The sequence below is a fragment of the Plecotus auritus genome (assembly GCF_963455305.1).
Source record: "Plecotus auritus genome assembly, chromosome: 4".
Lineage (NCBI taxonomy): Eukaryota > Metazoa > Chordata > Mammalia > Chiroptera > Vespertilionidae > Plecotus > Plecotus auritus.
Window position 1 is genome coordinate 188,637,092 of NC_137775.1, and position 13,335 is coordinate 188,650,426.

Below are 13,335 nucleotides of genomic sequence, written 5' to 3' on the forward strand. Positions count from 1 at the left end.
AAATAAATAGGCAGGAGGCTAGAAAACACTATAGAAGCACAGGATGGAGTGGGTTCTGTACGACTTCTGGGTGCTACTGCACACACCCATCTCCCAAGGCGGGTGAGTGATCAGGGACACCAGCTATTTTGTTCAATGTTCCCACTTCATCATCACCCATGGAAATAGCTACCCATTAAATAATTACACATCTATATATATAAAAAAGCCTAAGCGACCGTTAGGACCGTTAGGAACGACCAGTCAACCAGTCATTGTGACGCGCACTGATCACCGGGGGGCAGACACTCAACACAGGAGCTGCCCCCTGGTGGTCAGTGTGCTCCCACAGCTAACCGCCCGCCTGCTGCACCTGCAGTGCAGCGGTAAGGGAAAGAAGAGGGGAGGAGGCGGGGAACTGCACAGTGGCGGGACGCCAGCAGCTGTTCCTTTTGCGCCCCGCCCGGTGACTGTCGCCTCCTCTCCCAACCCTGCCGGGGCCTTCGGGCCCTGGGCTGGGACAGGGAACTGGGGTGGGTGGTGGTGGACACGGCCCCTTTCCCAGGGGGGCCGAGGGCCACCTCCCTCCTCGGGGCCAGCGGCCAACCTCCCGTGCCCTGTTCCTCTCCCCTAGCCTGCAGGCCCCAATTGACTCAGCCCTGATTGGCCCTGCTCCCTGGCCAGGCCTACAGACCCTACCTGTGCACAAATTTGTGCACCAGGCCTCTATTATGTATATAAGTTAGATAGAGAGATAGATACCATAAATATCCGAAATGATGATGAACTAAAGGGCAATAGATGTAATGAATCCTCCCATAGTACACTTTTACATGTAGGATTTTAAAAATAATAATACAAAATCCGTTCAGGCGTCAGCTAATTTTGTGCTATCCCGACTCCACAGCTTTCTCCCCAGCAAACAGACCTGACCATTGTGCAGGGACGTATCATGTGTATTTCTAGGCCCTTCCAATAATCAATTCCTGGAAAGAGAGTCACTAAGTTAACCCCTCTCCCCCACCATTGTGCTCTGTTTGTGTGCCGAATATGCACATCGATGCAAGAGCCAAAATCAACTCATTTTCACCGGAAGAGCTCTAGAAGAGACTTTGCTAAAGTGTGTTTTTGTAGAAAATATGTGCTTCCTATCCCTGAGGGAGGGTTGCACATGCCCATTGCTGTCAGTCTTGGCCATCTGCCTTGTCTTGGCCAACGCCAGGTGAGGGGGGAATATATGTGCTCCTTCCAAATCAAAGCTTTAAGACCCACCCATGGTCCCACCAGGCTTGCTCTCCTTCTCTCCTGTGGCTATTACTCCCCTGTCAGCCCGAGGCCCGAGGGGGAAGGGATGGAGTGGAGGCTCATGTAACCCCTCACACCCACAGCGGAGTGGGGAGCACACCTCCAGGAGGTGTGGGGGCAGTTTGTTATCAGAGAAGGAGTGAGCCCGGCTGACTGAGGCAGGGCCATTGCAACTGTTCCGCAATAAACAGGCGATTCTCATCCCGTTGCTGCGCAGGGACAGCCCAGCAGCATTTTTCTGCCGAGAGAGCAAAGGAAACAGATGGCTGAGGCTTGTGTTCCTCACCCCTGGCTTTCCTGAACCTTCAGCGACGTGCAACACCGACACTCAGCCGGTTGGAGAGTGTGCATTTTTTAAGATGAGTCCGGGTTGATACAATTGGTCTGAGTTGGACTATCTCCAGAATAAACAGCATCATTTCCCAGAGTGGTGTTCCGGAACGAAGTTTTATAAATATTGCACGGAGCTCTCTGCAGTCATCACCTTGGACAGACCCGCGCTGAGCAATGCACTGGATCCCATGAGGGGCTGTGCCTGATGCTGGGCTCCAGAAAGGAGCGCTGCCCTTGAGCCCGGGGACCGCAGAGAGGCCTGCACCAGGGGCTCTGCACAGCTGGACACCTGGAGGGTCACGAAAGCACTGGGGTTGCCGAGAAGACGCCCTGACTGATCCCCCAGGGGAAGGACTCGGCGGTGCTGAATGGGTGGGGATGAAGGAGCACATGCCAGGCTCGGATGACAGCAGATATAGGAAAACATGGAGGAGTCCGAAAACCTGGAACAATGTGTCTGTGGGCGTGCATGGGTGCGGCCAGGAGGGGGCAAGGGAAGAAGGTGAACCTGAAAAGCTGCCCCCCAACCCCCCACCAGAGAGGGAACTATCAGGAGAGAGTGAGCACAGGACAGCAGGAGTCCAAATGGGCTCCAGGGGTGGGCAAACTTTTTGACTCGAGGGCCACAATGGGTTCTTAAACTGGACCGGAGGGCCGGAACAAAAGCATGGATGGAGTGTTCGTGTGAACTAATATAAATTCAAAGTAAAGGAGCGGAGGGGAGAGCAAGAGAACCGGATAGAACAGCCGGATCCGGCCCCCGCGGGCCGTAGTTTGCCCATGGCTGGCTAACCCCAGCCATAGGAGGTTTGAACCTTTGGTTTACACACGCACATTTGTGTTCATGTGTATGTATACGTCTGTGTATATTGTGTGTGTGTGTGTGTGTGTGTGTGTGTGTGTGTGTGTGTGTGTGGAAGAGAGAGAAAGGAAGAAGAGGAGGAGGAGGAGGAGGAGGACGGGGGAGGACGTGGAGGAAGGGAAGGAGGGGGGAAGAGGAAGAGGAAGGGAAGGAGGGGAGGAGGAGAAAGAGAGGAAGGGGAGGGGAAAGAATTGGGGGAGGGGGAGGAAGAAGAGGGGGAATAACGGGGGGGGGAGGGGAAAGCAAAGGGGAGGCCAGCTATTCTTTCCTGAGTGTAAAACCCTACAATATTAAAGGGAATATGGTGGGAAATCTCCCTCACACTCCTGACCCTCAAGCCCTCTCATTCCATCTCTAAGGGCACAGGACACCCCTTACTCCTTACTCAGCACTTCTACCAGCTCAGATGGCAGAGTGTGGGAGAGAAGTCCTAGAAATGACGGTGGGACAGGTGGTGGGCGGCCAGGACCTGAGAGCACGCTCCTATACCAGGGCGCGCGCGTGTGTGTGTGTGTGTGTGTGTGTGTGTGTGTGTGCAGGCACATCTACCTTTTCCTCTGCGTTGCTCCCGAGTGAGTGTGTGGTTCTATGAATGCACCACCTGTCCTTAACTATCCCGAGGCACCTTTAGAGGGGTCTGGTCTGGCTGCTGTGCACAATGCTGCCGGTCCCCAGGTTTTCCTCCCACCAGGTACATTCCAGAAGCAGAAGCGCTGAGCGGGAGTCCGCCAGGCAAAGCACAAGTGTAAGACCCCCAGAGGGAGACCCTTACTCTATCCCACGGATCGACGGCAACCCCAATCATCCGCAGGAGGCGTCACTTGATGCAAACAGCAAGAGGCTTTATTCCAGCGCGCGCTGGGGCTCAACTCGTAACTCACACGGGAGCAGAGGAGTCGAACCCCGAGCAGAAAGTCTTACAAGTATATATAGGCAAAAACCATACATCGGGGGGTTACACATGTGAAGGGGGAAGAGAGGACAAAGCTGCCAGGAAATTCCAACAGGGCTTGTTAATAACATGTGTAATGACAGGGCCTAAGTTTTCAGTCAACAGTCCCATCCGGTAATCTCATGTCCTGCTTTTCTTATCTGTCAGAGCACTATTTGCTCTGTCTGCTCTTAGCTCGGGGCTATTTCCTGGGACAGGTTTAAGGGTCTTGTTCCCATCACTGGCGAAGGGGGAAGACCTTGGAGAGTTAAGATAAAACGGACAGCTGAAAAAAAACTTTACTCTTTCAGTTAGGGTTTGCTTTTTATTTTTCCTGAAGCTCCATTTTCCATTGTTGCTTTTTAATCTCTGGAGTTAAGAAGTTCAGGATTTGCCCAGATAAGATAAAGTAAACAAAATTCTTTACCTTTCACAAGCACAGGGGACAGGAGCCTCCTGCGACGGCGGCAGGGGGACAGGCACACACAGCCAGGACCCCACAGCTCTGCGTGGCTGAGGCAGCGGGCTCCTGAGGGTGCGGCGCCATCCGGGTAACGTCTGTAAGAGTTCTTCCTGGCTCAGTGCAGTGGCATTTCCATATAGTTGCTGGAAATGTGGAAAGCAAAACTTTCCTGTAAGTTTCATTATCACATTTTCTTTGATTTCCTCCACTTTATTGCTAAGGATGTTGCAAGTTTTAATTTTGAAAGAAAGCATTCGTTCTGGAAAGTCCTGTGAGATTCTCAGAGCTCAGGAACATTACCAAATCAGGAGTCATTCCAATTTCCACCACGCAGAAAGCATTTTCCTGATTTTAATGATAGTTGGGTTAGATTTACAATCAGGTTTGATTTACATAATCCCCCAAAGACAGCCCCAGAAATCCATTAAAGGTCACCTTGCTTTCCCATACAGATGCTAAATCCGAATCCATTCATTCATTTCCTCTTCCATTATCCAATTCCAGGCTTTTGTAAAACTGACTGCTTATAACGCTTTCATCCTTCCATCTCAAATAGAAAATCTTTCAGCTTGGCTTTCTCTCCTCCGAACCTCCATTCCACTATGTATTACTTGCTCCTCTTCGTGTTATAGGAAAAGATTAAACAGTCATTTACGTTCTGATGTACATAAAACTGAAATCCAGACTCCAGAAGTGTTCCCGGGAAACATCAACGCACCCAGGGGGCAGCCCTGAGGGCCCCTGTTTACCTCTGCCGCTCCTGCTCGCTGCACAGCACAGCCCTCGTCTGGCAGCTCAGGGGCAGAATGTATTTGTGTAATAAGCAGAGACATCTCCTTGGTTCCCAGGTGTCCAGTTGCAGAAGCCTGAAGCTAATGACCTGCTGCTACTCATCACACCCCAATACACAACTTCCATCCCACAAACCACAGCCTCCACACCCCAATACACAACCTCCATCCCACAAAACACAGCCTCCACACCCAAATACACAACTTCCATCCCACAAACCACAGCCTCCACACCCAAATACACAACCTCCATCCCACAAACCACAGCCTCCACACCCCAATACACAACCTCCATCCCACAAAACACAGCCTCCACACCCCAATACACAACTTCCATCCCACAAAACACAGCCTCCACACCCCAATACACAACCTCCATCCCACAAACACAGCCTCCACACCCCAATACACAACTTCCATCCCACAAAACACAGCCTCCACACCCCAATACACAACCTCCATCCCACAAAACACAGCCTCCACACCCCAATACACAACTTCCATCCCACAAAACACAGCCTCCACACCCCAATACACAACCTCCATCCCACAAACACAGCCTCCACACCCCAATACACAACTTCCATCCCACAAAACACAGCCTCCACACCCCAATACACAACTTCCATCACACAAAACACAGCCTCCACACCCCAATACACAACCTCCATCCCACAAACCACAGCCTCCACACCCCAATACACAACTTCCATCCCACAAAACACAGCCTCCACACCCCAATACACAACCTCCATCCCACAAACACAGCCTCCACACCCCAATACACAACCTCCATCCCACAAAACACAGCCTCCACACCCAAATACACAACTTCCATCCCACAAAACACAGCCTCCACACCCCAATACACAACTTCCATCCCACAAAACACAGCCTCCACACCCCAATACACAACCTCCATCCCACAAAACACAGCCTCCACACCCCAATACACAACTTCCATCCCACAAAACACAGCCTCCACACCCCAATACACAACCTCCATCCCACAAAACACAGCCTCCACACCCCAATACACAACCTCCATCCCACAAACACAGCCTCCACACCCCAATACACAACCTCCATCCCACAAACACAGCCTCCACACCCCAATACACAACCTCCATCCCACAAACACAGCCTCCACACCCCAATACACAACCTCCATCCCACAAACACAGCCTCCACACCCCAATACACAACCTCCATCCCACAAACACAGCCTCCACACCCCAATACACAACCTCCATCCCACAAACACAGCCTCCACACCCCAATACACAACTTCCATCACACAACAACACAACCTCCACACCCCAAACACACAACTTCCGTCACAAAACACAACCTCCACACCCCAATACACAACCTCCATCACACCACACAACCTCCACACCCCAAATACACAACTTCCATCACAAAACACACAACCTCCACACCCCAAATACACAACTTCCATCACACAGTTTCCTCCTTTGAAAGGAGATAACTGTCAGCCCTTACTAATGAAAAATATTAATTATTTTCATTCAAATTCTCATTTGAATCACAACTACAAGGATGATCAATCTCAGAATCTTATTAGTTCTGCTAGCATCAACCATTTGGAAGCTCATTGTGCAGGGAGAAAACACTAGGATGACAGGTTGTTTTTTTTAATGAACAATTTACAGTGAGTATTGTTGTCAACAAACATTTTCCAATGTTGCAAAACTGCAAACACAGACTTCAGTGTCAAAATCAACATTTTAAATGTGGGAATGATTGCTGCGGGTGCCTAAGATACTAATATGTACATAGGTATCTGTCAGAATAGGTTAGATTACATTTGAATACTTTCCATCACAAAATGAAGTGAACAACTAAATTACTTTAGGAAAATATACATCCCCTATAGGATATGAGCTCCTTCTTCTCTGTACTGCTGGTCTGGTCCAACACATGCCGACGGAGCTAAAAAAATCCAGCCACAAGATAACTGGCGGTCTGGTGCCTGGTTGCTCAGCGGAGCTCAAGTAGCATGGGGTGGCATTCTGAGTGTCCCCAAGGGCAGGGCCATTCCTTTAGTAAGGAGAAACCAGCCGGGCGATGGAATTTATTCCGCTCTTCATGGGCACTGCGGGGGCTCCCGGGTGAGCACGTGCCGCAGAGGGTAATAGCTCTTCCCCGTCCAGCTCCAGACAAATGTCTTCACTGTCCACACGCACCCACGTGGCTTCTAGCTGCTCAGCCAAGATCTCACGTAGGGCAGCAGCTCGGTACTGCCCTCCCCACTGCCCTCTGCTTCAGCCGACACATCACCAGAGGGCCCTCGGCTCCGAGGCTAAGTCTTCTCTTTCCTGTAAACCACTGGCCAGGAGGAGAAGTGATTTTTGTAGTTCCAACCGACTCACAAGGTAAGGGAAGAAAAAGTAGATAATATAGACCGAGGACTGGCAAACCGTGGGCCATGAGCCAAATCTCGGATGAACACTGACCTGTGTTTCCTGAATAAAGTTGGGTGGGAGCACACATTTACCAGCTGCTCTCATCGGACCCGAGCACTTTGGACCGAGACCTGCAAAGCCACGCTGTGCATTATCAGCTGCCGCAGACCGCGGAAGGGACCGACATCAGAGAGAACCAGGCGAGGGTCATCTCACTGGGGGTGAGTGTGCAGGAGGAAGCAGTCAGGACCCCAGAGGCACAGGGGCCCACATGGGAGCAGGTGCATGGCAGGTTTTAGGAGAGAATAAGCAAAGACCTTCCGAGCATATATGCATAACCCCTGGACACAGGCAACAGTGTGGTGAAGGCTGGGGGGAGGGGGCGGGAACTGGGCAGAGGGGCCCATGGGGGGAAAATGGGAGACATCTGTAATACTCTCAATGGTAAAGATTAAAATATTTTTAAATAAAAAGTGTGTTCCTTCCAAATTTAGGGTTCATAAAATATGACCTATGTCTTAACTGAGCGGTATAACCAAATTGTTTCAACGAGAACCAAAACAATCAATACTCTAAAGCAGGGGTCCTCAAACTTTTTAAACAGGGAGCCAGTTCACTGTCCCTCAGACCGTTGGAGGGTTGGACTACAGTTTAAAAAAAAAACTATGAACAAATTCCTATGCGCACTGCGGGCCCGGGACGAGTCGGCGGCTAAGCAGGACAGGCAGCAGCACCTGGCGGGCCGGATAAATGTCCTCGGCGGGCCGGATAAATGTCCTCGGCGGGCCGCATGTGGCCCGCGGGCCGTAGTTTGAGGACGCCTGCTCTAAAGCGGGCAAGGCATCCTGCTAAGAGCTTGGCTGGCTCTGTGCTAACCACGGTATACCCATTATTTCACGTAGTAAATTAGTCAGCACTACACTAGACATTGATGGTGTGCTAAAGTTTACAAAGGGCTGGTACATATATTATTTTTTCTAATTTCGTCTTTAAAAGAACCCTGAAAATAGAGAAATTGGAAAAGAAAAGAAACTCCGAGTGCTCAACAACTTTCCAAGATCGCACAGCGTGTGAAGACCAGAGCAGAGACGGAACCTCTTATCATCTTGCTCCAAGGGTAACATTCTATCATGCCCTTTTCCTTAGCCATCTAAAAAAAGCCATCCAAAAATTTTTATAAAACTCTAAAAGCATCCACAGCTAATTAAATCAATGCTTTAAACACACCTGCTCCCTGCAAGAAATTCTCACTCCAAACATTTTAAAAGAGAAACTGTGGTCAATTTTAAGTTTAAACAAGGTCAACAGAAATCGAACAGAAATAGAAGCGCTATCTGCTCCTTAATTATTTAGTAATTATTCAGGTTAGAAAGATTCTTGAATCTTCCTAACATGCTTTTTGAGTTTAGTTAAAACGGTATTTTAAGACAACCTTTTCAGCTTCCTACCGCGATAATTATACTTACGTCTTCTCAAAATATTTGACAGATGTGCATGACTGTGAGCAGAGGGAAAAAATCAAAATCAACATTGAGTTCCAAGGAGCATCGAAAGGTAGCATTTCTCATACTTTTACTTGCAGTTCACAACTTCAGTAAGTCATGTGACTCAGACACGTGATTAAGGCAGCAGCCAAAAATACCACGACACCAGCCCGCCCCACACCGGATGCTCCTGCTGGGAATGGACCTGCGGCTCACGCACAACTTAAGAGTTTAGCCCCAAAGCCAGCCAGGAAGACAGAAAAGGAGCTTCGTCAAAGTTACAAACAATACTGCCTTTCATTTAATTATTCTTTAAAAATGTTTCTATTGATTTGGCAGAGGGGGAGGGAGAGGGAGAGAGAAACATCAATGATGAGAGAGAATCATCGATCTGCTGCCTCCTACCGGAGATTGAGCCTGCAGCCCATGCAGGTGCCCTGACCAGGAATCAAAGCCTAACCTCCTGGTTCAGGGGTCAAGGCTCAACCATGGGGCCACACCGGTGGGGGCAGAATGACCCCTTTTGGAGAGAAGCAAGGAGGCGTGGACCAGAGAGCCCTGTCCCCCACCCCCCCACCAACACACACACACACACCCCGCCCCTGCAGAGTTTTTTCCTAATGAAACTAAGCCAGTGGGTTTCCTACCTGAGCGCCCCAGTTGTTTCGGCCCATGGACTGCCTAGAGAGGACATGACGGTTCTCACACTTCCTTGCAGATGTAGTGAGTTTAACATGAACATATCACACCGGGACATTGTTTTACCACTCATTCTCACGCCTCTGCCTTTCGTTTCCTGGAGATGGTTTTGTCTAGGTATCATCGCCACCCGACAGTGCCTCCATGTACTGTTATCATTTGGGACTGTTATCATTTCGGTATTACATAAGCAATCCTGGATGTGCCATATTTTCAAACACCTGCCTAGTAGACCAGTTAGCAATACCTGCATAACTCACACATTGGGAAACATAAGTCCTTACAGATATAACTCCCGTACGCGTTATCTTTTTCTTTGTGGAATGTTCAAAGAAAAAACTGCCATTCGGTAAATACGGTTCAATCCTCTCTGTCTCCTAAGATGACACATCTATTCGAAGGGGCCCCCCAGTGGCACCCTGGGGCCCTCCCCTTTTCACGTCAGATGCTCCGGGACTGTGTGACTGTCCACCCGGAGCCACGCTGTCCTGGTTAAGGGGAGGCTGTGGATTTTCTTCTCATCTCTAATGTCAACCTGGAAGTTCTCTCCGCCCCAGCCCCGCGCCCCCTCAGGTGGACCAGATGCTCCTGTACCTGAGCCCCAGGCGCTGCTGGCTCACCCACCGTGGCCGTGCTGTTCCATTAATTGGTCACCTTTCCTGTTTCTCCACCGGACTGTAAGCTTCAAAGACAAGAGCTATCTACAGCTTGTCACGCTATAATCCCGGATCCAGCACAGTGGCCTAGTACATCGTACACACTCCATAAATAATGATTACATCACGGTGATGACTAACAATGATATCTGATATTTACTGAAAACATACTTATAGGCTAGGCTATGCTAACCAAATTATACCCATTACTTCATGGGACTCTCAAGAAAACTCTGTGGAGAACGTGCTATTATAATTTCCATTTTCCAAGTGGGGAAAACTAGGTTGAGGGGATGAAGTAATTTGGTAAAGTGACATTCCACGTGGCAAAGCTGGGATCCGCATCAGGGCAGTCTGGATTCATGGTCGGTGCTCATGACCTCGACGACCACACTGCATGAGTAAGTGAATGATGTGCACCAGTGGATAAATATGGACGAGCCGTGTATCGAAAGAGGAATCCCATTCGTTAGGCAGGTAGACTAAGGCAGAAACTGAAACAAAAGAAACCACTGCTGGGGGGCAGGGGGACCCACACTAACAGGCGTCACCGTTATTGGAAAGAGCAGTTCCATCTAAATGGCCCGGTGACCCCAGCACCGGCCGTATCTCTGAGTAATAGCGCACACTGCCTGTGGGGGCAGAGCCTCTGGAAACCTCCCCACATCACTCCATTTCTTAGAGGAATAATTTGGACTTCAAAAAATCGAGATTAACATTTATTTCTGCCTATAAATTTAGGGTGACCGTCTCTCTGATGTTTAGTTAGAAATACCTATTGCTAAGATGGACCGTTTTTATTAGCAATTCCATTTTTATTCACTGCTATAGCAGTAGTTATCACCTGTGACTACATAAAAGAAGTATTTCCAAAAAGGCTTGGGTTCCCTACCCATCTGTAATTATTTATTAAGAAATAATGATCATTCTTTAGCAAGGAGAAGCTAAGGATGCTCAGACAATATTAATCATTTCTCTGATTGACAGCACAGGGAAATGGATGCTTTTTCACAACAGCCTCTCCGTTTGTGTAACTATGACTGTGGGACTGACTGGGCGCTTTATGTCACTGCTCCAGCCCTTACTAAATGACAGCACTGGCCAGGCCTTAAATACTCAACAGGAACGCGCCTCGGAAAAATGCAGGGCTCAGACAAAACCAGGCTGAAGGGCCTTGGGGATTCCTGCCAACCTCCGCCCAAGTTCCTGCCAGCCAAGGCCAGCGCATGACCATCCCCAGGTCCTCCGGAGCCATCACCGCCCGGCGCCCATCGGCGTCCATGGTCCAGAACGTTCTCTGCACCAATCTTTTCCAAGGCCCCGGACACACGTTTGCATGCTGCCTTCCCTCTAGGGCCGCATACACTCCTAGCTCCTGCCCTGCCCAAACGCCTTCTGTCGGTCACGGTCTCCAAACACGGCCCCACAGACACCCCAAGCTCTGGACTTGCAGCCACTGCAGCAGCCGTGACAGAGGCTATTCAACAAGCATTGTCTTAGTCATATCGGGGAAACTCAATTTGGTTCTGTTTTTCTTCCCATAAAGCTTCATCATCTGCCAGAACGTAACGTGATCCAAGTATCTGTGATCGGCTAATATTGATTTCCGTATCTTCAATAGCACATTTAAAACCAACAGCTTTAAAAGGTCTAATTTCTAGTGATTCAACGGATTGCTTTTTGCTAATACAAGGAAGCGGTTTTTAATAAATGACGGTGTTGGCTATTTTATAAGATAGCCGCTAGACTTGAAGGACCCTCACTTAGCCAGGCCCCGGGGAGAGGGGCTGTGTGATGCTCTGCCTGAGCCCCTGGCGAGGTCCACACCTTTTAGGGGAGGCCCTTCCCGCCAGACGATGCCTGTGCTCTCCCGAACCAGGAGGGCCACGGGAAGTGGTTTCTAACGTGGCTCACGTTTCCCTGGTGGGTGACCCTTCGCAGCAGGCTGACCTGGCCGCCCCATGTCTGTGGACTATTCCCATCAGCCCTCTCCGCTCTCAAACGTGTCCTCTTTTGGGCGATATATTACGGGGTCCCCCTGCAAAGGCGATCCGCTGTCTTCACTAAGGTCGCCAAGGCCCCGGGAGCCCAGATTGCCAGTGCCCGCAGAGTGGGTTTCACCAGGTGAGAGGGGGCAGGGCCTGGCTTCCTGTCTGACCGGCTGGCAAACCCGTGAGGCAGAAATGCAGGCGTCCCAGGCACAGGTACCGACGCCCCGAAACGCCGATGGTGTGCCACTCACATTGAGGGTGCACGTTGGGACTTTGTCGGCTTTCCTAAAACAGTGCTTCTCTACATGAGTCATCACAGATTTATCAGAACAAAGCAAATAACTGTGAAAAATATTTTGGTGGAAGTAATGCGTCCGTGTAAATATCTCTTTCACTGACTCCTTCCTTCCTTCCTTCCTTCCTTCCTTCCTTCCTTCCTTCCTTCCTTCCTTCCTTCCTTTCTTCCTTCCTTCCTTTCTTTCTTTCTTTTTTTCTTTCTCTTTCTTTCTTTCTTTCTTTCTTTCTTTCTTTCTTTCTTCCTTCCTTCCTTCCTTCCTTCCTTCCTTCCTTCCTTCCCTCCTTCCTTCCTTCATTCCTTCCTTCCTTCCTTCCTTCCTTTCTTTCTTTTGTTGTTTTTGTTTTTGTTTTTGTTGTTTGTTTGTTTTTTTGGTCCTTCTCCAATCTTTATTCTGGCTAACATTTTTAAAGTTGAATGTATCTGGATGCATTGATTATTGCTGCTCGTGCTATAGATAAGCACACACATTTGGGCTCTGCTCCCAAACCCACCAACGATCATTGTAGTGAGGGTCCTTAACTTGTACAGTCACCAACACAGACGCTTTAGGTCCCGGCTTTTTGAAAAGACAGGATCACAACACTTTGAGAATATGGTTCCCTGAGCGTTTGGAAGCCCACATTGTGACATTGTGTACACCTGGCTACACTTTATTTAAAGTAAGAACCAAACGCGATGTGTCACACCACATCAACTTCCTTGTTGAACTCTCAAACGTTGTTGGGCTTTTAGCAGCATGTAGGAGAAATACGACCTTACTACACACTGTCACCGCACCTGATGGCGAGCTATTTTCTAAAGCTCCTACTTTGTGAGTGATTCAGAACTTGTTTCCTATCTTTTCCCGTGTCCTCCCTATCTCCATTATAACAAAAGCTCCCCCTTCGTCTCTGTATTTGCTTCTAAAACAGGGGTGGGCAAACTTTTTGACTCGAGGGCCACAATGGGTTCTTAAACTGGACCGGAGGGCTGGAACAAAAGCATGGATGGAGTGTTTGTGTGAACTAATATAAATTCAAAGTAAAGGAGCGGAGGGGAGAGCAAGAGAACCGGATAGAACAGCCGGATCTGGCCCGCGGGCCGTAGTTTGCCCAAGGCTGTTCTAAAATAATAA

The 13,335-nt window shown here is 49.3% G+C and overlaps 1 protein-coding gene across 3 annotated transcripts in view; it reads right to left on the reverse strand.

Moving 5' to 3' along the window:
* IMMP2L (inner mitochondrial membrane peptidase subunit 2) overlaps positions 1–13,335 on the reverse strand; it is a 515,663-nt gene that overhangs the window by 148,745 nt on the left and 353,583 nt on the right. The window lies entirely within an intron of this gene.